The 24,826-nt window shown below is 47.5% G+C and overlaps 1 protein-coding gene across 7 annotated transcripts in view; it reads right to left on the bottom strand.

The window, feature by feature from the left end:
* The window catches only part of LOC125952321 (polypeptide N-acetylgalactosaminyltransferase 5), an 82,000-nt gene extending 57,877 nt beyond the window's left edge, over window positions 1–24,123 (bottom strand). For 3 of the 7 annotated variants that reach the window (XM_049681757.1, XM_049681750.1, XM_049681751.1), the window contains exon 1: window positions 23,954–24,123. The gene's annotated coding sequence lies outside the window, so the exon portion shown is untranslated. The other 4 variants (XM_049681753.1, XM_049681752.1, XM_049681756.1 and 1 more) reach the window with 4 other exon arrangements.
* Window positions 24,124–24,826: the final 703 nt, after the last annotated feature.

Here is a 24,826-nt window from a genome sequence, read left to right as displayed (position 1 = left end):
AATGTTCCAAAAATGCCGTTGCTCATGAACGTATCCAACCGATTGTATGGAAAAGCGACCGGAATCAGTTACTGGACGACAACCAGCTAGAGAGTGAGAGAGAGAGAGAGAAATATTGCAACACCAATTTTGCCATTTTTTAAAGCGAACTCAATTTTGACACCAAAGCATCTGTTGCACTCACATGTTTCCAGGATAAAGAAAAGGATTGATTTGTGCAAAAAAAATAGATCCCGTTTAGTACAGTTTCTATCTTAAGCAAAAAGAACTGAAACAAAAGCAAGTACTTTTTACTTTTCAGATAAACCATACTTGGAGTTGCATAATGCAGAAATAGTTTGATTTTTTTTATTATGCACCATATGCGTGCTGCATAGTCGAACGTTCGTCTCGTTATCTTCCGATATGTCTTTATATAGGAATCATAACCAAGGAAGGTAGTAGAATACTCCGTAACGAGACCGTTATTCCTTTCACATCCACCGGGAATGGCATCATCACGCTCCTAATCCTTGAATACCAGGAACGAATTCTTTTCATTTTTACTTTCGAGCATAGCATAAATGTTACTTTCAAAAAAGAAGCTAAATATTTATATTCAGCTATTGTTTGTTTATTTTAGGAACAAATGAATTCATTTATGGTATAACGAAATGAAACTATTAAATATAAGCCTTGGCGAGACAAAAATAATATACTATTATACTTTAATAGCTAAGATCAAACATTACGAATGTAAAACAACACAATAATTCACTTATAATAATATAAAAAGTGCCAACCTATAAGCAGCCTAGAAAGAAGATTTGCAACAAAAATGAGTTCTCCATGCTCTATCTTTCAATTCCACGCCATATTTCACATCCGCCTATCGTTTCGTCTCAGGTTGACTTTAGAGGAACCGAAAAAAAAGCCGACGAAGGAAGTCGGAAGTAAAAGTCCAGCTTCCGAGAATATCCGATTTTGCGGCGCTGACCAAAGGAGAAGAAAAAGAAATCATGCGCAACCATAAAACATACAAAAGAAAATGGAAACTCGCAGCATTCCTATAGCGAATTCTTTGGAGACATTCCGTTTTATGCCCCCCTCCACCCTTTCCGGTTCGAAACATTTCAGATGCCAGACCAGTGACGTGATCGTCATCCTGATACATCTTTCGCCACCTAGCCTAGCCCCCAAAAGCTGACGGCGGCGTCAGCATCGAAAGTGTTGCCAAATACTGGGGACCAGAAATAGATTCCCACTTCCAGCGGATCCATCCATGCGTCACTCTGTAAGCGCGTTGCGGGACCATACATTAATTAAGTCTACATGAGCGGAATATTACATTCTTCTCGCCAAACGCCAAGCGAACCGCAGCAGCAGACTGAGCAGCTGCTTAGAGTTTAGAGAGAGGAACTCGTGAGGAAATACGAGTGGAAGTGGATGTGCGATTCAATTAAACGAAATAGCTGCTCGCTGACGCTAGACGGCCGAAGCTGGTTAACCTACTCACCAGGCGCTGCTATTATGCAAAGGATACATTTCGTCTTGCACCGTCGTCTTTGGCACCGATCTCGGGCACTCTGGACTGCCGTACGATGGCGGCGTAACGCATAACGTACCACACTGCTCGGTGAGTAGAATATTGAGTTTAACCGTGCACGCGCCAAGCATCGTCCGTGTGCCTCCAGCAGAGGCACACCGACCGATGACCAGCAAACGGGCTCACTCCATCATCCAGCACCGTGTGTGTGCTTACGGAGGGACAGAGTTGAGCGTAAGCATTATGCATACATTGTGGAGGAAAACTCTCCCGAGAATGATTCCTCCTTATCCGATGGTTCCGATCCGGCACACACCTCCAACCCTACATCCCGGGCACCAGTGCGGCGGCATGCGGCGTTCGACTGTTGCTTGCGTATGCTATGCACATCTCGTAGTCCAAGCGCTCGCATTCCACCCTTGGCAATAGCGACGGACCGACGAGCCACCCGTTTTGCTGTGCCAGCTTTATTTCAATCTCTACTAAATGGAGGTTTTTATGGGTTTTTCCTCGGGCCGGTTTTTTGCCTTCGCCCGAGCGGAGGAGAGTGCTTACAATTCGTCGTCCCCTCTCCACGGGTCCTGCGACGCAGGATATGCGTCCCGAGTGACTGTTTGACTGCTCGTTTTGGGTGGCAAGCAGCAGAAGGGATAATGCAAAAAGGAAATGTGAAGAAACAAAAAAAAACCAACGAACCGCCCGTCCAACAATTCCGTGCATAACGAAGTGCTAACCTCACCAGCTAGCGCTTCTAAAGCCCAAAGAAAGACACACACACACACACACACACTGAGTAATGGAGAAATCGCCGCCGGAGATGCCATGAGGGAGTTGGCAGAGGAGGGAGGAAGGGAGTAAGTTACAAAAAAAGCTACTAACCACATCCCACGGTGATGATCCACCCCCCACCTTTTCGTTTTACTGCATTCCCGTGGGCAAAATTTAAGGACCCCAAAGTATTCCCTCTCTTCAAAGTCCTTAAGCGATTACATTTTTTCCCGGTTCAATCTAGACACATCACCCTACCCACCCACCCATCACCCATACGATATGTCGACAGTGTGGTATTTGCTATTGGAAAGCACCTAAGGAACTGAATGGAATGCCGCATCGAGTTTAATGAATATTATTTTCCGCTTTCCGGGTCCGCACCGCAGAACGAATTTGCCGGAAAGCCTTTGGCCTGCAAAATGCTTCTGGCCCCCCCCCCCACACCTTGGCAAACGCGATTCATTCCAGATGCATTTTCCCGCATTTTTTAAAATAAGAAAAAACCTCCAACATAAAATAACCCTCGAAAAAGGGTGAAAGCTACCCTACAAACCACGATTCCTATGCTGAGTGTAGGAGTGAGTGCGACTTCCGATGAAACAGCGCTATACGAGCTCCAGATCGAGCAGTTTTGTGCATGAGCGCAAACGAGACGGCTGATGAGACGGCAATACTTTAGGTCGTTTTCGTCGTTTGAGTTTGAAATCTTGCCGAATTTTGTTCGATTGATCGAAATGTGAATCGAAACACACCGCGACACCGCGATTTGATTTGCTTTTTTTCGCATAAATCCGGCGATTTTCAATTAGAAACGTGCGTCTGATTGTCGTACGATAATGGTAGACCTTGTCGCGAATTAATTTTATCTGCTTTTCGAACAACTTTAGCCGTTTAATCTATTGCACTGCGACTGTTCGCATTCAAAGAAACAGCCGGCAGAACATGTATTTTTCGATGTTTCTAGCCCCAATTCTTCGCCAAAAAGGTTTGCATAATGTACATGCACAAATCATAAACATTTTGCCTCATTATCCAAGTGCATTTACTTGCATTTATACCACAAAACAGCGAGGAACAGAGCTGTTTTTCTTAACATAAAAAAGATGGGAATGTTGATCCGTTTCTTGGCACCGTTTTCAACGGCTGTACCGAGGCAGATGATGCCATGAAGTGCACAGATTAGGTTACGAAAACGGCGATTGAAAAGATTCCCCACGGAAGAGCTACGCAGTGATAAATACGAAGCGCGATCTCCGCCCACGGCAGCAAGGAAGGGCGATCGCGTCCCTTGCGTGGGCGAGAGATGGGAAAGGGGTGAAGATCTCTTCGCAACATTTGAACGGGTTAAAGTGATGCGGGAAAATGTCTTGCTTGTGCAGTTGTCCAATCAGAAGAGAACAACAAAACAGCAGCAGAACAATCGGCAACAGCATCCGGTGACAAGCACGAAATGTAGAATGCACAACAAAGGAAAACAATCTACGCAGGATGTACGAACAACGATGGAGGAGGGGTTTGCAGCGAGGAGGGCGTGTGCGCCAAGGTGTTTACTACGCGTTGGTGATAGTCACCGAAAAGGGCGCTGTCGATGCAGCCAACAGCAGAAAAAAACGATCGCGAATTGGTGTTGTTTTGGCGCAATTTGATTAGCGGAAAACATGCTCAAGAATGTCGGAGTTTTGCGTTCAAAACGGCATGTTTTGATGTCGCATATTCCTGGGAAAATTCACGATAGTTTGAGCTATATTCTTCGCTAGCTCTTCTATATTTTCTGCGCAATAAAGTGCACACAAAGTACACCAACCCAGATGCACTTTGCGCATAGCGATTGGTCAAAAGTTGTGTTGATTTGGTATCAAGGTATGATGCGTTTCAGGGTGCAATCGATTGTTCGTGTTGAGCCTGATGATCGTGTGCGCGGTTGCCAATACGCACGTGAAGCGTGACACGCATTTTTTGTTGAGCAAAATGTTTGTTTTCCAATTCAATCAATGTGAATCATGATGATCATTCGAAGGCATGTTTGTGACATTGTGAACAATTCAAAATGTGTGAACTTTTTGTCACAACGCACGGTCTCGATTTCACGTATTGATGTAGCGTTTGTGAACAGGTGGTTATCAATAAAGCATTGGTTCAGTGCGTTGCATGTTCGAAATTCCCATCCCAAATCCTATCATCTCCCAAACATCATTCCACTTCATACACATTCATTCATACACATACATCACCGACAGACATACCGCGACAAACCACGACCTACGACGATGACGAAAGAGCAGACCTAGAACGGGGGGAGTGAGACAAGCAGAAGATCGGCGATCCAAAATGGTGGATAGGCGGTCGAAATTTTTTTTTCGTTTTTTTCAACTACTCGAAATAACCCCTGAAAGTATGCAATTTGAAATTTTTACATGAAATTTCAGAAGGCTGTATAACCCACCTAGCATTGCTCTATATGATAGGGGCACGAAGGCTTCATAGCCCACAAACCACCCCATTCAGGTTTGTTCGCTATGAAGCCTTGCAAAATTTCAAATTTGGTTTGTAGGGTATGCGCGGATGGTGTTTCTGCGGCGCGCGAAACGCGACACTCCGCACCTCATTTTAATTTATGTTCACCGGTTTGTCGCTTTTGCACAGTGTCTCTCTTTCCCTCTCTCACGGGATCAGCCGCGGCTTTCCACAGGAATTTCGCACCGCACTTTGACGCCGTGGTTTGTCAAAAGAAAAAAAACAGCAGCAACTAAAAAAAAACAGAAGCGTAAAAAGAAGATCCGCAACTTATCATAAAACAACGATCAGATTTATTCATACAGAGCGCTCTGGCGGGTGCGCTGCTGGATGCGCCGGAATGTTTGAACAGAAACTAGAGTTCCTATGACGGAGCACTGGAGTAATAAAAACAAAACAAAAAAAATAGCGAGTGTTAATTTTGTAACGATTCTACCGTGAGATCGCTGCTTTCATTCCATTATCCACCGGCTGGTTGATTAAAGGTAGAGAATCAGGAATTCGTGGCGGGAGTTTTAATGAAATTACTCTACCAGAAAATGGGATTTCCCGCTGGCTAGTTGCTTAGCTTGTGTTCCGAAATTTAAATTTGATTCAAGATAGTTCAGCCCAGAAATGGAACTTCTACTTCTTATAAAATGCTTTTTTTTTTCTTCCAAGGCCTCTTACGGTGTCCTTACGGAGAGGGCGCTTGAATAGATCCCTTACCTTCGCACACACACAATGGCCAGAAATACCAGTGTAATAAGGCGTTTTGGCGCGGCAGCAGAAAAGAATAGCAAATTTAATACGATCCCCAGCAACAGCACCACCCTACAAACCACGATTCCTATGCTGAGTGTAGGAGTGAGTGCGACTTCCGATGAAACAGCGCTATACGAGCTCCAGATCGAGCAGTTTTGTGCATGAGCGCGAACGAGACGGCTGATGAGACGGCAATACTTTAGGTCGTTTTCGTCGTTTGAGTTTGAAATCTTGCCGAATTTTGTTCGATTGATCGAAATGTGAATCGAAACACACCGCGACACCGCGATTTGATTTGCTTTTTTTCGCATAAATCCGGCGATTTTCAATTAGAAACGTGCGTCTGATTGTCGTACGATAATGGTAGACCTTGTCGCGAATTAATTTTATCTGCTTTTCGAACAACTTTAGCCGTTTAATCTATTGCACTGCGACTGTTCGCATTCAAAGAAACAGCCGGCAGAACATGTATTTTTCGATGTTTCTAGCCCCAATTCTTCGCCAAAAAGGTTTGCATAATGTACATGCACAAATCATAAACATTTTGCCTCATTATCCAAGTGCATTTACTTGCATTTATACCACAAAACAGCGAGGAACAGAGCTGTTTTTCTTAACATAAAAAGGATGGGAATGTTGATCCGTTTCTTGGCACCGTTTTCAACGGCTGTACCGAGGCAGATGATGCCATGAAGTGCACAGATTAGGTTACGAAAACGGCGATAGAAAAGATTCCCCACGGAAGAGCTACGCAGTGATAAATACGAAGCGCGATCTCCGCCCACGGCAGCAAGGAAGGGCGATCGCGTCCCTTGCGTGGGCGAGAGATGGGAAAGGGGTGAAGATCTCTTCGCAACATTTGAACGGGTTAAAGTGATGCGGGAAAATGTCTTGCTTGTGCAGTTGTCCAATCAGAAGAGAACAACAAAACAGCAGCAGAACAATCGGCAACAGCATCCGGTGACAAGTACGAAATGTAGAATGCACAACAAAGGACAACAATCTACGCAGGATGTACGAACAATGATGGAGGAGGGGTTTGCAGCGAGGAGGGCGTGTGCGCCAAGGTGTTTACTACGCGTTGGTGATAGTCACCGAAAAGGGCGCTGTCGATGCAGCCAACAGCAGAAGAAAACGATCGCGAATTGGTGTTGTTTTGGCGCAATTTGATTAGCGGAAAACATGCTCAAGAATGGTTGAGATTTGTGCTCAAAACGGCATCTTTTAATGTTGCATATTCCTGGGAAAACCCACGATAGTTTGTGCTATATTCTTCGCCAGCTCTTCTATCATTGCTGCGCGAAAAAGTGCACACAAAGTACACTACTCCAGATGCACTTTGCGCATAGCGATTGGTCAAAAGTTGTGTTGATTTGGTATCAAGGTATGATGCGTTTTAGGGTGCAATCGATTGTTCGTGTTGAACCTGATGATCGTGTGCGCGGTTGCCAATACGCACGTGAAGCGTGACACGCATTTTTTGTTGAGCAAAATGTTTGTTTTCCAATTCAATCAATGTGAATCATGATGATCATTCGAAGATACATTTGTGACATTGTGAACAATTCAAAATGTATGAACTTTTTGTCACAGCGCACGGTCTCGATTTCACGTATTGATGTAGCGTTTGTGAACAGGTGATTATCAATAAAGAATTGGTTCAGTGCGTTGCGTGTTCGAAACTCCCGTTCCAAATCCTATCATCTCCCTAACATAATTCCACTTCATACACATTCATTCATCCACATACATCACCGACAGACATACCGCGACAAACCACGACCTACGACGATGACGAAAGAGCAGACCTAGAACGAGGGAGTGAGACAAGCAGAGAAGATCGCCGATCCAAAATGGTGGATGGGCGGTCGAAAGTTTTTTTTCGATTTTTTCAACTACTCGAAAAAACCTCTGAAAGTATGCAATTTGAAATTTTTACATGAAATTTCAGAAGGCTGTATAACCCACCTAGCATTGCTCTATATGATAGGGGCACGAAGGCTTCATAGCCCACAAACCACCCCATTCAGGTTTGTTCGCTATGAAGCCTTGCAAAATTTCAAATTTGGTTTGTAGGGCAACGTTGGGTCAAAATGTGATTATTGCTGGTTCGGGCTGCATAACAAACTCCGACCAATCCTTGCTGCGGTCCTGTCCTTGCTTTCCAGGATGCTGGAGAGAAATCAAAGAAAACTCTAACCCCCCCTCCCCCCTCCCAAATACATCCCATACACACAACACCGACCGACCGACAACAAAGGACGCTTTGTGGCCATTGTCCTTTGATCGGTCGGGTTAGGGGGACAACAACTAAACGGTTACGGATTCACATTTTCCTTCGAAGGCCACAACACTGTGTGTCACAATATTTACCCGGAAAATGTTTTTCCAACCCTATTCGGGGTGCGTGCGTGTGTGTGTGTGTGGGTCTCAGGTTTTTGCGTGACCGAATTTACATAATTTAACTCTCTTTCGTCTGCAGGTGACCGACCAGGTGAACGTGATGGTACACAAAAAGATCCAATTGCGCAATGCTAAGAGAATAGAAAGGTCTTTCTCCCCCATATTTATTAGTAACAAATTGACCATTTTGTAGACGCTAAGGATATTATGGTAGAGCAAGTAAATCCGGTCGCAATGCTACGCTAAAAATATCCCAAATCAATAAGGAAGGATGCGACCGGAAAGTCCTTCACAAAAAAAGGGCACCCACACCAAGCGACCCAATTAGGTGCATCTTTTGTGGGGCTAAAAGGGAATAGGATACACGCGCACGGTGCGCGGTGGGGGGGGGGCTCTGTACCACGGTCACCAATCAAACGATCCAATCCAGCCACTTATGCTGTATGCTGCTTCGGTGCAAAGGAGCTCGAAGCTTATGTTTCTTGATCTCGCAATCCGAAACCTTCACAGTAGCGACGTCCGGGCGTTGAAATGGATCCGACTCATCCATCCGGGGTGGGAGTGCTGCTGACGCACGGTGGTAGCGCCGCTCCTCGACATGCCACGTAGTACGACTGACGCTCATCTTTCGCGCCTTTCGCCATCGTGCCATAAATCGTGCGATTTTCCGACACGCTCGACATTTCAAACCATCGTGTGCGCAGCGCGGCGCCCGGTGATTATGAGCTGGAAAACTATAAATCGAATCAGAAGCCTCGGAGGGCCTTGGTGCGCATATCGCGCCACCCACCCCTGCCGGGCATCGCTTTTCGCACGATTTACGATTGCCGTGGATTGAAGATGGCGAGAACATGAGCAATTCGAGATGGGGGGAAAAGGGGCGGGAGGCAAGGGGAGGGGGGGGATTCATGGACGCACTTGGAAGCGCATAAAGCGTCCACTGACACCACTGCCCTTCCTCTGCCCTGGCCTGCCAAAGCATAAGATCCGAGAGCAAACGCTACGAAGATGGCTGCGCTGCGCTTTGTTGTCTTCCTAATCTTCAGAGACCTGCTGGGCACGTCGTTGCTGGCACTGTGGAGCACTGAAATCAAAAGCAGGTTCTCCCATCCATCGCACCGGAGTGCTATTCCCACACAAACAGGGGGGAGGGGGGGGGGGCTGTCCACTAGGGGAAAACTAAATCAAAGCTTCGAAAAACGGCTCGGACAGATGACGATTTTTAGGCGGTTACACAGCAGCACGTACAGCCGTTTCTAGGTCGTAGAGCGTCGCGATCGTAGATTGTTATTAGCGTCGGGACACATGATGATCCCATCAGTATTGCCAAAGCTTCAGGACGGAATGTTGCGGAAAAAAACATTTGAAATGGAGGAAAAATGCTTCTCCATTAACGCACGACTGAATGGAAACCGGATTGAGGGGTAAATAAATAAATTACATATATAAATAAAGGACTCTTGTTTTTCGTACCGCTAGTATTATGTGACATTACGAATAAAATAAATTGTGAAATCGCAAACCGTTTGTACAATCATTTTTATCAATATCGTTATAGAATGCGAAACATTGCGAAAAATAATTATTTTATCCGACATTATTCCCCAAGCGTGGTGTTTTCTTCAGGCCTTAGTCTATTTCGACTTGTCTGAATACTTGTCAAACCATTTGTTTCTACAAAAAAAGTGCCAAAATGTGATAAAAAAATTTAACCAAATCACGATGAGAAGGGCGCAATTTTATTGTCCGATATTCAGAAACTCTTCAGAACCAAAATATTTACTTAACCAACCAACGAAAAATCCAGCAGCTATCAGCTTACAAGGACCTTAGGACAAGCTCCTTACAATTAACCTATTTAAACAATAAAAGATTTTATGGACACCCATCTCAAATTTACATCAATTAGCTGAATGTCGTTAAATTTTCAACTTTTACTTATTGAAACACGTAGAAACACTGCATTGTGTAGCGCAAACTGCAAGGTAGCGAATCAACCAAAAATGTGCGAAATCGATTTCTCCTGCTCCATTTCTTTGTCCATGAATTATATTGTTTGTGAAAACAGTTAGCGACACCAATCGAAACCCCGCAAACCGCAACAACAGGTCCACAATGCAACATGGCGACAATCTGAAGACATGGATAGAAAATTCCCTTCTCCAAGACTACACATACCCTAATGCATTTGTTTGCATTAACCAAACTATTCGCTAATCATGCCCAACAGCATGACTCAAAATCAGACCACCACCTCCTCCAGCTCAACAATGGACTAACACCCACACAAGAAACCCCCTTAAAATTGCAATCTGCTATTACTTTCCTTATCGCGATTAGCCGGTACCTTGCCTACCGCCTAGATACGACCGTGGTTGTACACACCTCTCGGTACAGACAGCATTGCCACGAACACCACTTCCGCCAGAGCACGCGACACGTCACCGTTTTGCGATACGCGCCTCGGTATGCATGAGCGTACCACTTTCGAAACGGGTTTTGTAGCAAACGGCTAGGCATTTGCCCTCAAAACCCGGCCCGGTGCGACGCGGCGCGGCGACTGCTTATGCGGCACACGTCTAGCGATGGCGTTGGCCAGCGAAAAAAAGCCGGTTTGTTGGCATCGAGAGTGTGTATGCACGATCGAACGAACGAACGAACGAACGAACGACGTCTGCCAACGTGGTCGTAGTCGTGGTGTATGCTGCTGTTGGGCCTGTCTCCACGTAAGCGGAGTGCCACGCCGTGTCCAATCAGCACGCGGGCCAGGTTTGTCACTAGCATTCCACATCATTAACCACCTACCGAGTGTACCCGGGTTGTTGCCGCGGTTAATTGATCATACTTACATCGGATTGCGATTGTGTTTGGGTGTCCGGTGCCGGGGAAAAGTTTTTGCTCAGCACATCATGCTACTGGCCGTGAATTCCTTCATAAAACCCCGTTTAGATTTTAGTTCCTTCCACGATCCGTAGTCGATAAAGGGAGAAAAAGAGAGAGAGCGTTTTGCAAGCTACTCACTGATCGCCTAGTAGCTAGTAGAACCTTTGTAACGGCCAGCCGCATGCCGGCACTGGCTGGTAACGGTGCAAAACCCACCGTGCTCTGTCGTGTCAACGAAGTGCCTTACGCGAACTCTCTGTTCGCGCCACGATGTAACGTTCGCCACGAACGGCACGTTGTGTCTTTGTTTTCAATTTATTCCCGCATTGGCTGCTATCAAATGTCAAAAGTGGATCGGCAGAAGTTAATGCAAAACATTTCGCCAACCATTTATCGCTAGTCGACCATCGGTGATCAACCCTCCTCCGGAGTTTGGCCGATCACACAACAACAACAGCGGCCACGTTGGCTCCATCCACAACGAGCGCCGCTCTGGCGCTCAACACAATGTGGGACGCACGCACACAATCTTCTGTGCGTTCGGTGTACGCGTCCCGCGAAAGGGTTTCGATGACATATGCACTTTCGTATCAACATCGAACGATTTCGGATCGGTCTGAATGACGAGAAACGGACGAGATGATGTTGTTTCGCCCTTTCGCTGGGCCCTGCCCTTCTGATCACCGCTACAGCCCCACACTCATGGAATGCAAATTTGCTCAGCTGACAGATTGTGGTGACGTTACTACGGCCATTGACAGGCGCGCCAACCATCGCACACGTCACACCGAGATGGTCTGAGCCGGGGACAGAGCGAAGTTCGCAGATAAACCGCTGAATAGGCGTCGTTTTCAACCAAACCAATGGAAAAAACCGGGAACTGCGCTGCGAGAAACCAATAAAAGCTTTCATTGTTAACGAAAGTGATGACAGGGAAAGCCTTTTTCGGGGTAGAGTCGATCATGAAAAGAGCCGATTATCACACGCAGGAAAAGAAGAGAGAGAGAATAGAGAAAAAAAATGTAAAATTTGGGGCCCCTCTGGCCCAAGTGCTGGCGAAGGAAAACCATTTTGCATTATCGATCATCCTTCAAGTGCTTTCGGGAGGAACCAACATGGCAACCAATGGAACAATTGTTTATGGCTTGGCCTTTTTCTTTCGCGTGCGAACCTCCCAAGTGCCTTCTGCTCCTCACCCAACCCCTCCTCCTCCTCATTGCCATCAATCCCCAAATATCCAGCCTATCCAAAAAGGCATTCGGAATGCAAACCAACAGCGGATCGGAGACCGAGCGACCGAGGTACTAATTTTAGACGAAGTTTTACCACCGGACAGACACCGGACTGCGGAGTTCACCCTTCGAGCTTCGGGGCAGGGAAAAGCAGGGGGGGGGGGGGGGAGGAAAACGGGATGTAATGAAAAGCCCGCTACTTACAGTAGTACCGGGACACGGACACGGATGAAAGGCAAGAGCAGCCATAAGGAACTCGTATCCGGTAGCCCGGTTCCGTTTCCGGTTCCGAGTGGTCGCGTGGTGGACGGTGGACGATGTGCCACAACCACAAACCGGACCTTACGCACGGAACCGGAACGGGCGAAACTGGGGAAGCCAGCGAACGAGCGAGGCAAAACTTTCCAGCCGAGCAAAGGCCGAAAAACCAATCAGCCGAACCGAACCGAGCCGCCACCGCCTCCGACATTGGCGAGACGAAAGGGTCGATTGTGCGGCGGAAGGCCGGAGAAGGTGTGTGGGAGGATTGTGGTTGATTTCGCTTTGTGTCCGAGAGTTTTATTTTGCCGTCGGTGGCAGCCCCCTCCCTCTCTTGGCGCAATGGCGTTTCGGATTTTTCACTTTCCCGAAATGTGTAACCGAACCGAACAGTAGCGGCGCGTAAATTAACTTCCTTATTCTTTTCCTGTCTGCCAATGATCAGGGCAGGGGAGTTACCGTATGTTTTAGTCAGTTCATTGTTAGGCTTTTGTGGACTTTAAGTGTATCAAGCTTGGGAACGGAGAGCATAGAACCCCAACACCGCAAAAAACAAAACGTTTAAGGTGCTTTCACTTTTAAATTATCTATTCAAATAGTTATTGTGTAATAATTTTTCATCTTCTTGTACTTGTACTGAAAGGGTTTCACTTCATTGACATCATCTGTTATATTCATTTATGAGAAAGACGCAGAAATGACATGTAATAGTTGTTAATACTTCCGTTGCTCATGTTGCAATAGAACTTGTTCTCGTTACGGCATTGATTACATGACAGGAATTGAAATTATTATTTTTTATTTATATTTAGAGAACGTTTTCATGGAAATTGAAATCACAGAATAATTGCTTTATATAACTCCTTTTTAGATGGAAAAGAAATAGAAACATCCCAATTTTGAATTTAAATTTTATATCACATTGCAATTAAACGTCGAAGACCACTTTTAAATCAAAATATATAAGCTTCACGAACTTAAACATTGTCGAATTGTGTGTTTAACTGTTTTTAAAGCCCAGGAAATCATCGCAACACCTCCAACCATCCTTGAAAGAAAGTTTCTAGCTCTTCCTCTTTTAGAAAGAGTTGATCGAAGCGAACGATAGGCACAGTAAGTACTCTTTAATATATTCCGCAAATTTAAACTGCTAACAGTTCCAAGAATTGATGGAAAATAGAACGAAATGGAAACATCCTGTTATCGATCAATAGACTTGTTTTCCTTTGAAAAGTTGTTTCATGCTTCACTGCGTAAACAGTTTTCTCTTTGCCATAATGATAGCCAAACAACCCAGCAGCAACTGAGAGCCAACAGTACGGGACGGACCATTTGAATAGAGCAGAAAGATGAAAAAGAGCTCCGTACACTAGTATCCAGCTTGGAAGGCTTGGAATGCCATTCACCACATGCCCAAACACGGAGCTGGATGCTTTGCAAAAGATTAAATTAATTAACTTATTTGCCTGTATTCGTACTGATGCCTCCAAGGGGCCCCCATCACTACTGCAACAGAGACTCTGTGTTACTTTATATGATTCGAGGCGTCAAAACGAAGAGGATGAGAGCAAAATATCCATTTCACACAAATCACGACGAATGACGAAACCCAGAGTACGAGCAAAGGTTCGGTGGATGGCTGGCTGGCTGGCTGGCTGAACACTCCGGCGCACTTATTGAATTCATCAATGATCTTCATCGCCGTTAGCCGAGTTGACTGGGGAGCTCTCACAACGACCGAGACGAGTGGTGATGGTTGGGGGGTTTGACTTTGCTAGACGGTAAACGACATGCATCCAATTTTCTCATTTACTCAAACCACAGTCTCTCTATCTCTCTCTCTCTCCCCTGCATGCATCAGACGCTGGAAACCAGACAGACGATATGACGCTGGTGCCGGCTGCTGACGCCCGGCAACGCAGCAGCCGTTGACGAAGAAAAATGTCAACGAAAGATCCGCAATCTGGGAACTCGGAACGTATGGCACACGGCTCGAAAAGATGGGAAAACGGGTAGCGCCGAGCAGTCATATGACAACAAAATGGCATTTAAGACCCCGGGGTAGAGCGGCGCACGTAGCTGCAGTAGATGAGCTGGCATCAACTCTGGCTTGTTTGCGAATGTTATGAAGTCACTTACGACCGTTTAATAAACCTCTTTTGTGTAGTAAAACAACATCATTTTTTCAGTTCATTAAATTCACGGAACAGAGGCGACCACCAACCCACAGCGATGTTCCTCTCCTCACAAAACATCAGATTGATGGAAAAACGGCTAGCCAACGCCCGCAGCACACAGTAGCAACGCTTCATCAACTGGTAGACATGAGGCCAATGCGCCTTGCCATGTTGATACTGTTGACGATCTGACGACAAGCGGGATGGCCGAAAACGACGTTCCGGTACAAATATCGGTTAACGAACGGTGCCTCCTGCTTGTATCGGTCACGGGAACAGGGTGATGGGACTAATGCTTTCCTCACTGAACCCTCTCTCTTGTGCTCCGACCGACGACATCAACCGATCATGCATGCAACTTTCTTTGTCACCTCGCAATGGTCCGTTAAGACGTTCGTTCAGCTGTTGCTTCTGCTCACGCCGCACGCCATAGTCCCAGACCGTGCCCCGTGGCGTTGACGCTATCGATGCTTGAAGATATGATTTGCGTTCATCTCAGTCTCATTTCATGCTTGTTCGCTCAGAGCATAGAGCGAACGGTAGTGAGAAAGAAACAGACAGGAGAGAATGAATAAAGATAGAGAAATGGCGGATATCGCAGTTGATTTATGTTTCACATTCACGACCCTGGTGCTCATGTTGCTCGCAAGCCGCGTGGCCTTCATCGTGTGCCTTGAGCAAAATTGATATTTTGTGTTGCAAACCGGGTGTCGTCTGCTGTGACACAGCACCTTGCGCCATTCCGCTCCCCATTAGCCACTTGTCTAGTGTCATTAACGGCAGACGTCGCCCCAGTTTGACTAGCTAACCGGGTACACCGGGTAGTAATCTCCGGTGACAGCGCGCTTGCTCCAAAAAATGATCTACATTTAAGAAGATCGGTTGTACGCCACAAAACCCTAGCCCCAACCTAGCCGGGGCATTTACATAAATGGGATGACGCGTGACAGCGGCTAATCCCTTTTCTCGGCAGCAGTAGCATCATCTGCGAGTGAAGTCCGCTTTACGGCCTTTTAAAATTTGGGATTAACTCAAAGCAAAGCACATTAATTGGCGGCAAGCAGCGCCCTCTTCAACTTGAAATCCCACAAAAAGTCAAACAATGTCTACCGGGTTTTGGGTCTGCAACAGACGCACGCAAACGAAAAACCAAAAAAAGCTACCGCCAGACACTTACCAACAAGCTACGCTCATGTCAAATGAGCCATCGTTTTGCAAAGTCATTTAGAAAAACAATTTGTTCCGCTTCATTATCGAGTAATGGAAAGCGGCCCGGCTTTAGCAGCAGGGAAAGCACAGGAAATCCTTTTGCACCACATCCTTTAGAACGGCGGCTACGTCACACAAACACACACAATGCGAATGAGAAGGAAAGGAATCGCTTTACTCGCTCACAATTAATACTCTCCACAGTTTACGAGGTTTAAGTTTATTTTTCCGGAACCACGCCCGAAAGCCAACCCGGGGGCGGCAGTGGGTATGCCCGAAATGCCCAAGGAAGAGGGCGCACCAAAGTTCAAGAAACCACCTTCTACACGAAGCAATGATGATGTTTCGGGGAGGCGTTGAGTTGAACAGTAATGCCACGCGAGTGCCACCGAGCATAATGTTCGGATGTTTATCGTTTTTCCATTCTTTTGCTTTGCATTTTCACGCCATTTACCGGCTGCCGGTTTTTTACGCTGCATGCCACCGTGCTTGCCGTACCGTTCGGCCGTTCTAATCAGTGCGCTCCGGTGAACGCAGTGCGAACGAGTCCTGTGGTTTTTCTTGTACGAAATCGCTTATTTATTTGAAAACAACTCACGGAAATAAAAATGTATTTAATTTTACCCTATTCCTCCGTGGCTACACACGTGAAACCCGGATTCGAACCAATGAAATGCCCTAAAATGGACCTCCCCCACATCTAGGGACCCTCCCCGTACGCAACAGGAGAGCATCAGTTGTAGCAGCAGCACTGTAGCTGCCGTGATGATGGCTGAAGACCACAGCAGCATCCCATTCCCAAACCCGACTAAAGCATCAGCAGTTATGTGGTGGTTTGGGTTCCGGAGAATCATACGGTCCCATCCCGGCCACAGAAACTAATCCAATTAGGCTATCAGACCGGACAAACCAGCGTTGTGGTGGTGGTGCCGAGTGAAGTCGTTGACCAAAAACCACCGCGCGCGGTCCAATCCGAGGGCCCTCTTTTCGATTGACGCGAGCATCTCCACTTCCCGGGCCCAGTCTAATGGCTCTAATCCTTGGAACTTGGTCGGCCAGACACAAGCCGAGGATACATTAGTTCCCCCCCATCCCCCTTCCGGGTGTCCGACCGAGCACAAGGATTAAGGACAAACGACAAGCCGCCAAGGACTTAAAGCCCCGAAAATACCATCCCATCCTCGCGACACCGCACGGCCCCTCGGTAACGGTCCAATCTTCCTCCTTTTTTCCCCCCCGTAAGCCTTTTATTTTCACAATTTTGTAGCATTAGCCCCATCCACGGTGGGAGTGCAGGGACACCTCTCCCGGGTTGGGGGCTTGGCTTTTCTTTTCCTTCGCTTCCGGGAAACCTGATGACTGGCTGGCGCTAAATGAGCAAAAGTCGAAGTCGAAAGCTTACGGACCGGGAATTTAGTTATCCTGCTGCTCATCGTCCTGACCAGATGGCCAGAATTTTCCGGCAAACACACACACACACACGCACAGACGGACGGACACATCTCGCCGGTTGTTCCGATCGTCCGTCATAAGCGTCTTTTGAGCGGAATGCGAGCGAACGAGCGGTTCTCGGTTCCTAATTGAGCGTGTTTATTATGTCGTTTCTGCTGCTGCATTGGTGTGTGCGTGTGTGTGGACAACAAACAGAAGGCTATCCCCACCGTCCAGGTCCCCGGTCGGTTCTGTTGTTTGTTGTCGCAAGACGCATTCTGGTCGCGTCGAGTGTCAACTGCCACGGGAAGGGGGAGGGGGAGGTCAGTTGTTCCACAGCTCAAAGTCCGGTTGTTGCTGAGTGTGGCTGACTGGGTGACTGAAAAACCGTTCAAATGTTGTCACGCAAAACGGAACGGTAGCGACCGAAGCCCCTTTACCCCAAAAATAGTTCTAACACTCTCGACATCCGCGTGAACTAGGTTCGCAGTGGTGGTGGTGATGGTGGTCGCACTTTCACGCCACCACTCTCGCCACCCGTGTCTCTGTTTCCCCCTCCCCCTCTCCTCCCTTTTTGGCTGCCTTTGGTTGGCGTGTTTGCGTTTTACACATTTGTCATTTGCTAGGAAAACATTCCCGGGTGTCTTTTATTGCTGATGCTGACCACGGAAGAGGCACGAATGGCAGTGGGATAAAACACATTCGAAAAAGGAGCTTTAGAGACCACCACTCACAAACCTTTCGAGGTAATCGGAGAGGACTAGAGCATGGCGATTGGCGAAAGTTTTTTTTTTTTAAATATCCGTTTTTTTGGGAAGATGATTTAAAATAAAATTCAATTCAACTTATTGCTTTGAGTTGGAGCTTTTACAGCACAAGGCAATTGTAAAAGCTTATTCTGATGACACAGAATTCATTTTTCTTCAAGAAATATACAAACATATTTACGTTAGTGGTTAGTTTACCAACTTGTCTCTTGATTTTTTTAATTAAAAACACCAAAAAGCCTAACTTAAAACCACCAAAATGCTATTTGCAGCAACAGTAACGTATAATAATGAAATTTTAAATAAAATGTTACACAACTATTCGCCTTTTTGCGGCATATTCGTTTACGTTCCCCTTTCCTGCCGTTTCCAGAGATAATTTCCGCCGTACGAAAAGCTAGATCCCAGGGTTTCGTTGGTGTGTAATGAGCTCCTGCTGTGACTAATTTGCTGAGAGCGGGAGAGTTAATTCCAGTTTTCCATGCTCTGGGTGCCCGGCATCGGTCTATCGCGTGGCATTTTTGCTTTGTTTCACTAAATGCCGAACATAAGCTCACTGATATGGTTCCGGTTAAAGACGGCTGCGGGTGTAGCTGCGCTGCTGGTGTTCTTACTCTGGCGGCGGGCGAGTAGCCTTGTCATCCCGCATTCGCATTCGAATCCCGCGCGCCGTTGCCAAATGCTAAAGCCCTAACAACATTATGCGACGTGCCGGTGACACCGTGTTCCGATTCCGGAACCGGGATGATAGTAGCGTGCACGGTGCTGTTGCCATCAGCGTCGGAGTCGGCGTCGTTGCGGTCGCACAACCGAGCGTAACACGAACACGGAAAGTGCGGATAACGATCGTTTATTTTATTAGCTGGATGATGATGAGGGTAGCGCAGCGCAGGCGGACGGACGTGAGAGTCCGTGAGCGGGTCGTGTGAAATGTGCCCCGAAAGCGCCGGTCCCCCGACCGACCAACCGACCGCCAGGCGCGATGGTGTCGCGTCCGTGATCGTGGCAATGAAGCGTGCTCCGTGGAGTGGCTCCATTCGTTTCCCTGGCCTAATGAAGGTCTGAGAATGAGAGCAGAGAGCCGCCAAACCGAGCCGAATCCGGTCCGGTCCGAAAGAAGAAAATTGGCCACAGCGACAACCGGCGAGCTTCTTGATTGTCCACAAGCTGGGCTGGTCCATTGTTTGTTTGTTTGTATTTTCAACTAAATGGTGATCAGCTTAAACAATCAATGTTTACATTAATGCTCAATTGCCAATCTATACCGGGACGGACGGAATATGATGCGCCACATCAGCAATTTGTGGTCATATCGTCAGCAAATAAAACGGCCATAATCAACGAACACCAACACTTTGGGGGACTAAGAAGCTCGGGTAGCAAATCAAGAAGCGAAGGAATACGGTGGCAGAAACAACCGAAACATCGCGGTCTTGAAAAGTAACAAAACCACACACACACGGGCTAGAGTAAACAATTGGCATCGTACGTCCCTCTATCAGTCAGCCGCCTTACGTAATGTCACAGGCACAGGCGCAACGATGCCTCAACGCGAAACATACGCGAACATCCAGAGCCCCTCGCCTCTTCCGTATAATCCCCGTGCCTGCTGTATGTGGTTTTCGGGGGGCCAATATGTGAGGAGAAGTACATCCGCCGACCAGATGCGATTCGAGCGATAAAGAGCCAGCTGGTGGTCTCCATGGCGAAGGATTAAACATAAACACCCCCCCAAGGATAGCTTCCGGGTTTGTCCGTCCACTCGAAAGTCGAAGTAAGCGCTTCAAGACTTACGACAGCATTTCGGGTCCCGCAGGCCCCCGGGCAGGCCGCGCAACATATCAAAAGGAACGGAGGATAACTGATTGATTCCTCCGCCAGTACCCGTTGGGTGGGGGCGGGCACAAGGAGCTGGCACAATTCATGTCAAGAGCGCACACGGAGAAAAGCCGACCGCACAAATCAAAACCAAAACCTCTTCCCATTTTCCCACTACAGCGAATGAAGTATTGATTTTCATTCGGCCACCACCGATGGAAGGAAGACCGACCATACCCCTACGTTTCTCCACCACTCCAAAAGGCTTAATCATCCTCGACCCGATCGGTGTGCCGCAACATGATTAACTAGAACAGGAGACCACCCACCCACCCACGTTGGCCAAAGAACCAACAAGACGATCCGTGGCCCGCTAAAGCTTCTGCCGTCTGCGGAATATGGTTTGATGAGAGACAGAGAGCGAGAAAGAAAACGAAAGAGGGGGGGGGGGGGAGGGTGCCGTAGGCGTAGGAGTTGAAGTGCTCGCGTCTTTGGAGGAAAATTGATTTTTCACCCAATTTATTATCTCCGTTTCTCAAAAGCCTGGTGCACGCCCGCTCCTTACGACGATCGAAGAAGATATTGGGCAGGGGGAGGGGGGATGCTGCGGAACATTCCGTTTGTTGCCTTTGCTTCTTCTCCTCGACCGATTATTTACTTTCGAGGGCGCCAGAAGTGTAAACAATTTGTGCACTTCACGCAATACCATCAAAGGCGAAGAGGATTTCCGGGGGGGAGTTTGGGAACCACTGGTTAGAGATGCCTTTAGCCGGGGGAACCCGGCATGCCACAAAAGTGTTTCGATGAGTTCATAAATTGCTTATCTTCCATCTCAAAATAGCACGCCCGCTTATCGGTTGATGATTGAAAAGCCGGTCGTCGGATCGGATCGGATCCGACGCGACGCGACGCCACCGGCGAGTGAGAACGGTTGGTTTGGCCGGAAAAATCAATTAGGATAAATGGCTTTAATCCGTTTTATGCAGAAAGATTTTTTCCGGTACGCGGCATTTAAACAATCGAGTTTTCAATTTCGCGGGATTGGATTTACGTTGCTGTACATTGCGTGTTTCAAGCGAGCATAAAAGCATTTAAAAAGACCGATACACAAGGTTGTTTTACTTCTTGCTTTCTTCTAATAAAATAGCCACCAACGATGCAGATAAAAAGAAACCACAAGGCATTGCTAGCATAGCAACATGCAATACGATTTCTGTCCGACAAATGATCGAACAGAATCATCATCAGCTACGGACACTCGGAGATCAATCTTCCGCATCATGCACCGGGGCAAGCAGGAAAAGAAGAGAGGCACTGGTTTGTAATTACACGAAACCTTACGCTACCTATCAATTGGTATACCTTGTGCCAACCCCTTCCGCAATCCTACAGCTCGTAGATCGATTTTCACTTTCCCCAAACAGACTCAACGGCCGAGCACCGCAAAACGGTGGCCGCGATCATCAAACCGCAACCGCGATCGACACGTGTTAGCAAGGATGTTCGCGCGAATTACTAATTTCCACTACCCTTCCCCTTCTCCGGCCATATTGCGCCCGTGTGTTACATTCCATTTTTCCAACACTTGCTCCACCAGCACCGCGCTCGGCTCGACGGGAAGCACCTTCTGGTTGTTGGCGGGAAATATGTTGGAAAGGCCAGGCGGAACTGTGTACTGCCATGTTCTGGAAAAAGGGAGCGAAGGAGGGGGGAGGGGGGGATTTCAACTTTATGCTAAACCGTTTGCCGATGCCGGCGCAAAACATGCAACCGAAGCATAATCGAAACACCGTGTACCGGGGGGAAATGCACTCTCGTCGTGCACCGGAAACAAATGTCAAATTTCCGTGGCGCCGTCTGGAGGGAAGAGTGAGGGGTTTTGAACTTTTGCAGCAAAGCAAGGGTTGCCGGCGTGGCCTAGAACTGGCTTCTCCAGCTAGACACCATATACAGTGCTGGAAAAGCAAAACAACGAAGTTTTCTTTGAAGTTTTCGTTTGACAACGAAATGAAGCCGTGGTGGAGTATCATTTCCCGCTTAGGTGGCAAATGATAACTTCCGCTGGGCCGAAGCCTCTGTTCCAAGAGACCTTCTTTCGTTGCTCATTAGCGATGGCCGTGGACACTGTAGCGCACTGCACCATCGTGATTACAGGCAGCGTCGCTTGATTGTGTTCCACTTGAGCAATCACTATGACGATATCGGCGGAACGGTTTGGATCGATTCCGTCCGGTTTGTGACTAACCTTGATGGAACGGTTCGTTCGTTTCTTGTAGAACACACCTTCACGACCGCGCGCTACTCTCTTTCTCTCCCTTCACTCCACTCTCGGGTTGAGGTTTCTTCACAGCAGTATGTTATCAGTAAGGATTTTCCTTCTCTTATCAGAATGTACCGGCACCAGAGAACAGGAACCGGCCAAGTACAACAACTGTATCGCACTAGCAATCGCGACACCGGACACGAACACATGAGTTCGGATGGGTGTTGATAGTTGAGCGCACGAAACATGTCCCCCTAGCTGCGGTGCGCGATCGCGCCTACTCGATGGAACAAGAAGCCGATGAAGCATAAAAATATGCTAGCCTACTGCTAGAGTGCACGAACGACGGCGTTTGGAAAGCGAAGAAGCAGCCATCTACGGCTGACAGGTCTCCGTCCTCCATACCTACGCGCCCCATTGGAAGATCAAACGCTTCTCGGAGCATCGGTCGCTGGCTGCACGAGAAATGGATGATGGCCCCGAAAATAGCTTACCTCCGATCGGTGCGTCCGGACGTCGTCGGTTGCCTCGTAGACGACGATACACGCTCTTTGGCTAGACGCTCTAGACCCCCTCCCTCGTGGATGCTGGAAACCGGCTGCCTCACAGATCGTATTCTTCTTCGTGTGTGCCTTTTCCTCTTTACCAATTATGCTCGCGCTTCAACCGGACACCAACCTCCCCTGCTTTTAACACACAGCACCACCACCACCACCACCACCGTCACTACACCCTCGAATCGGCACCGGCCAGAGACACAGATTTTTCCTCGCCCCAAAAATAATAGATCATAAGCCGGGAGGGGGGCCCCAGCAATCGCGGAACGAGATTGAATGAAGGCGATGGGGTGATGAGGGAACTACCACGTCAGCCACGACTCTCCGCTACGGATGCACACACAACACACGCACGCACACATGCACACACAGCATTTCACACGAAGAGATGGGCAGACGCCACTCAGGGGTGGGTAATTTTACGTTTCTTTTTCCAAACCCACCAACAGTAGCCAGCGCCTGCCGCATCTTCATCTTCATCACCATCATCACCATCACCATCATCGACTGCCAAGGATGATTATCTTCGTGGGTTGCGGTGGTCGGCCTAGACTTTTCGGTCCACTTTTCCGAAACGAAATTCCTTCGTGCTCGTGGCTGCACCCATCCGATACGTTTCCTTTGAAAGCCAGTTTGGCGCACCTCTGGTTAACCAATGAAGTGCTTTCGGACACCGTTTTCCGAACGGTCAATGGCGGTGTCGATCATTCCACGTCAACGCCACGATCGACGACAGTTTCAAAGCGGGTTTGGGAAGATGATCAACCTTCCGTCGGCGATCCGCCATCACGGGTTCTACATGCGTGTTCCACGGACGAGAAAAGCCCAGTGTGCAGCGAGCAGACCCCTCTGCCTGCGACGGGGTCGAGGAAGGGGCATATGCAACGCTCACTATGGAACCGCTCGTAGGCAGCAGGGGAAAGAGCGGAAGAAACCCCGAGGAGGACAAGATTTCGCGCGCGAGCTTGTGGGTTTCGATTACGAGGGGCGATTCGAACGGCAGCGCGAAAGAGAAGGGAACAGAAAAACGAGACGGAGCAACCTCGATCGAAATTCGGCAAAGTCCCGATCGCGGCAGTCAAATCTTGGCAAAGTTAGCAAAAATAAACGCCACCGCCATCATGGCTCACCGACCAATCAAAGCGTACTTCATTTTGGGTAGGGAAAGAGTATAGAACAGAAAGAAAGGGGACTATAGGAGAGAGCGAGATAAAAGGTCACGTTTGAGTTGATTGATTTTGGGTAACGAATCCCTTTGGGTGCCGTCTGGGTATTTGGAACAAGCGGCTCTTCGGCGCCCGCTATGGGCGATCGTGGCGTGACCCAAACATTTCTAAAGGACAATTCTTCTAACTGCTCACTGGGCATAGTAAACACACACTTATCTGCACGCGTAATCACACACGACCGGAGACAGAAAAACAGACACAAAAACACAGCTCGACGCGCAACTCGTTACTTCGCTTTTTTTGAGGATCGACCGATTTTTCACTGAAGTGCCAGCTGGGAAGCTTCTTCACTACGCAATCGAGGAACAACTCTTTAAAATTTCTGTCCTTCTCTGCAGCTCACAAAATGTTTGTGTGGTAGGCGATTGGCCTGCCTGCCAGCAAAAACCCCTAAATAAAACTCTAAATAAAGCCCTTAATAACCGCTAAATAAAGAAGCTTACTTAGGGGTCCAATTTGTAGTGTGTATGAGAGAGCTAGGACGAACAATTTGCCTAAGGAGAGAGCGGGACAGCAATAACTGACAGCAGAAAGCAAATGCTGTCTGCTGTCAGTTATAAGGGTTTATAGTTAAACTGCGTCCACACGACACACAAAGTTATCGAAATTTCATTACATCGACAGTGAGTGATCATTGCTGGTGTATTCAATCCTTTTCTTCAAAAAAACAATTTTAATTTCCTCAACCCGGCCATGTAAACATATCGAAGCGAAAACATTTTGGCATTAATGTGCAAATTTGCGCGCAAATTTTCGCTCCGTGTGGCCACGGCTATTATTTTAAGAAGCTGCAAAACACAGGGTACGCAGCCGGCAAAACCCCGTAAAATTGCTTCCACACGACGACGAATCGAGAACTTCTAAATTAAACGTCCTCCCATACAAATCCGTCGAGAAGTTATCGCGATAACTGAAATGCCAATTTATTAAGGAAAACCACATTTCCGTTAGTTTCAAGGCCAAGTGGGTTGCTTCTCGACTTTTCAAACTGCTCGATTTCCGAGCGAAACTGCGAGCTACTTTCACAGGGTGACAATGGGGTGAT

The sequence above is a fragment of the Anopheles darlingi genome, chromosome 2 (assembly GCF_943734745.1).
Source record: "Anopheles darlingi chromosome 2, idAnoDarlMG_H_01, whole genome shotgun sequence".
Taxonomy (NCBI): Eukaryota; Metazoa; Arthropoda; class Insecta; order Diptera; family Culicidae; genus Anopheles; species Anopheles darlingi.
Note: the sequence above shows the minus strand (reverse complement) of the source record. Positions and strands in the feature narration are given on the sequence as shown.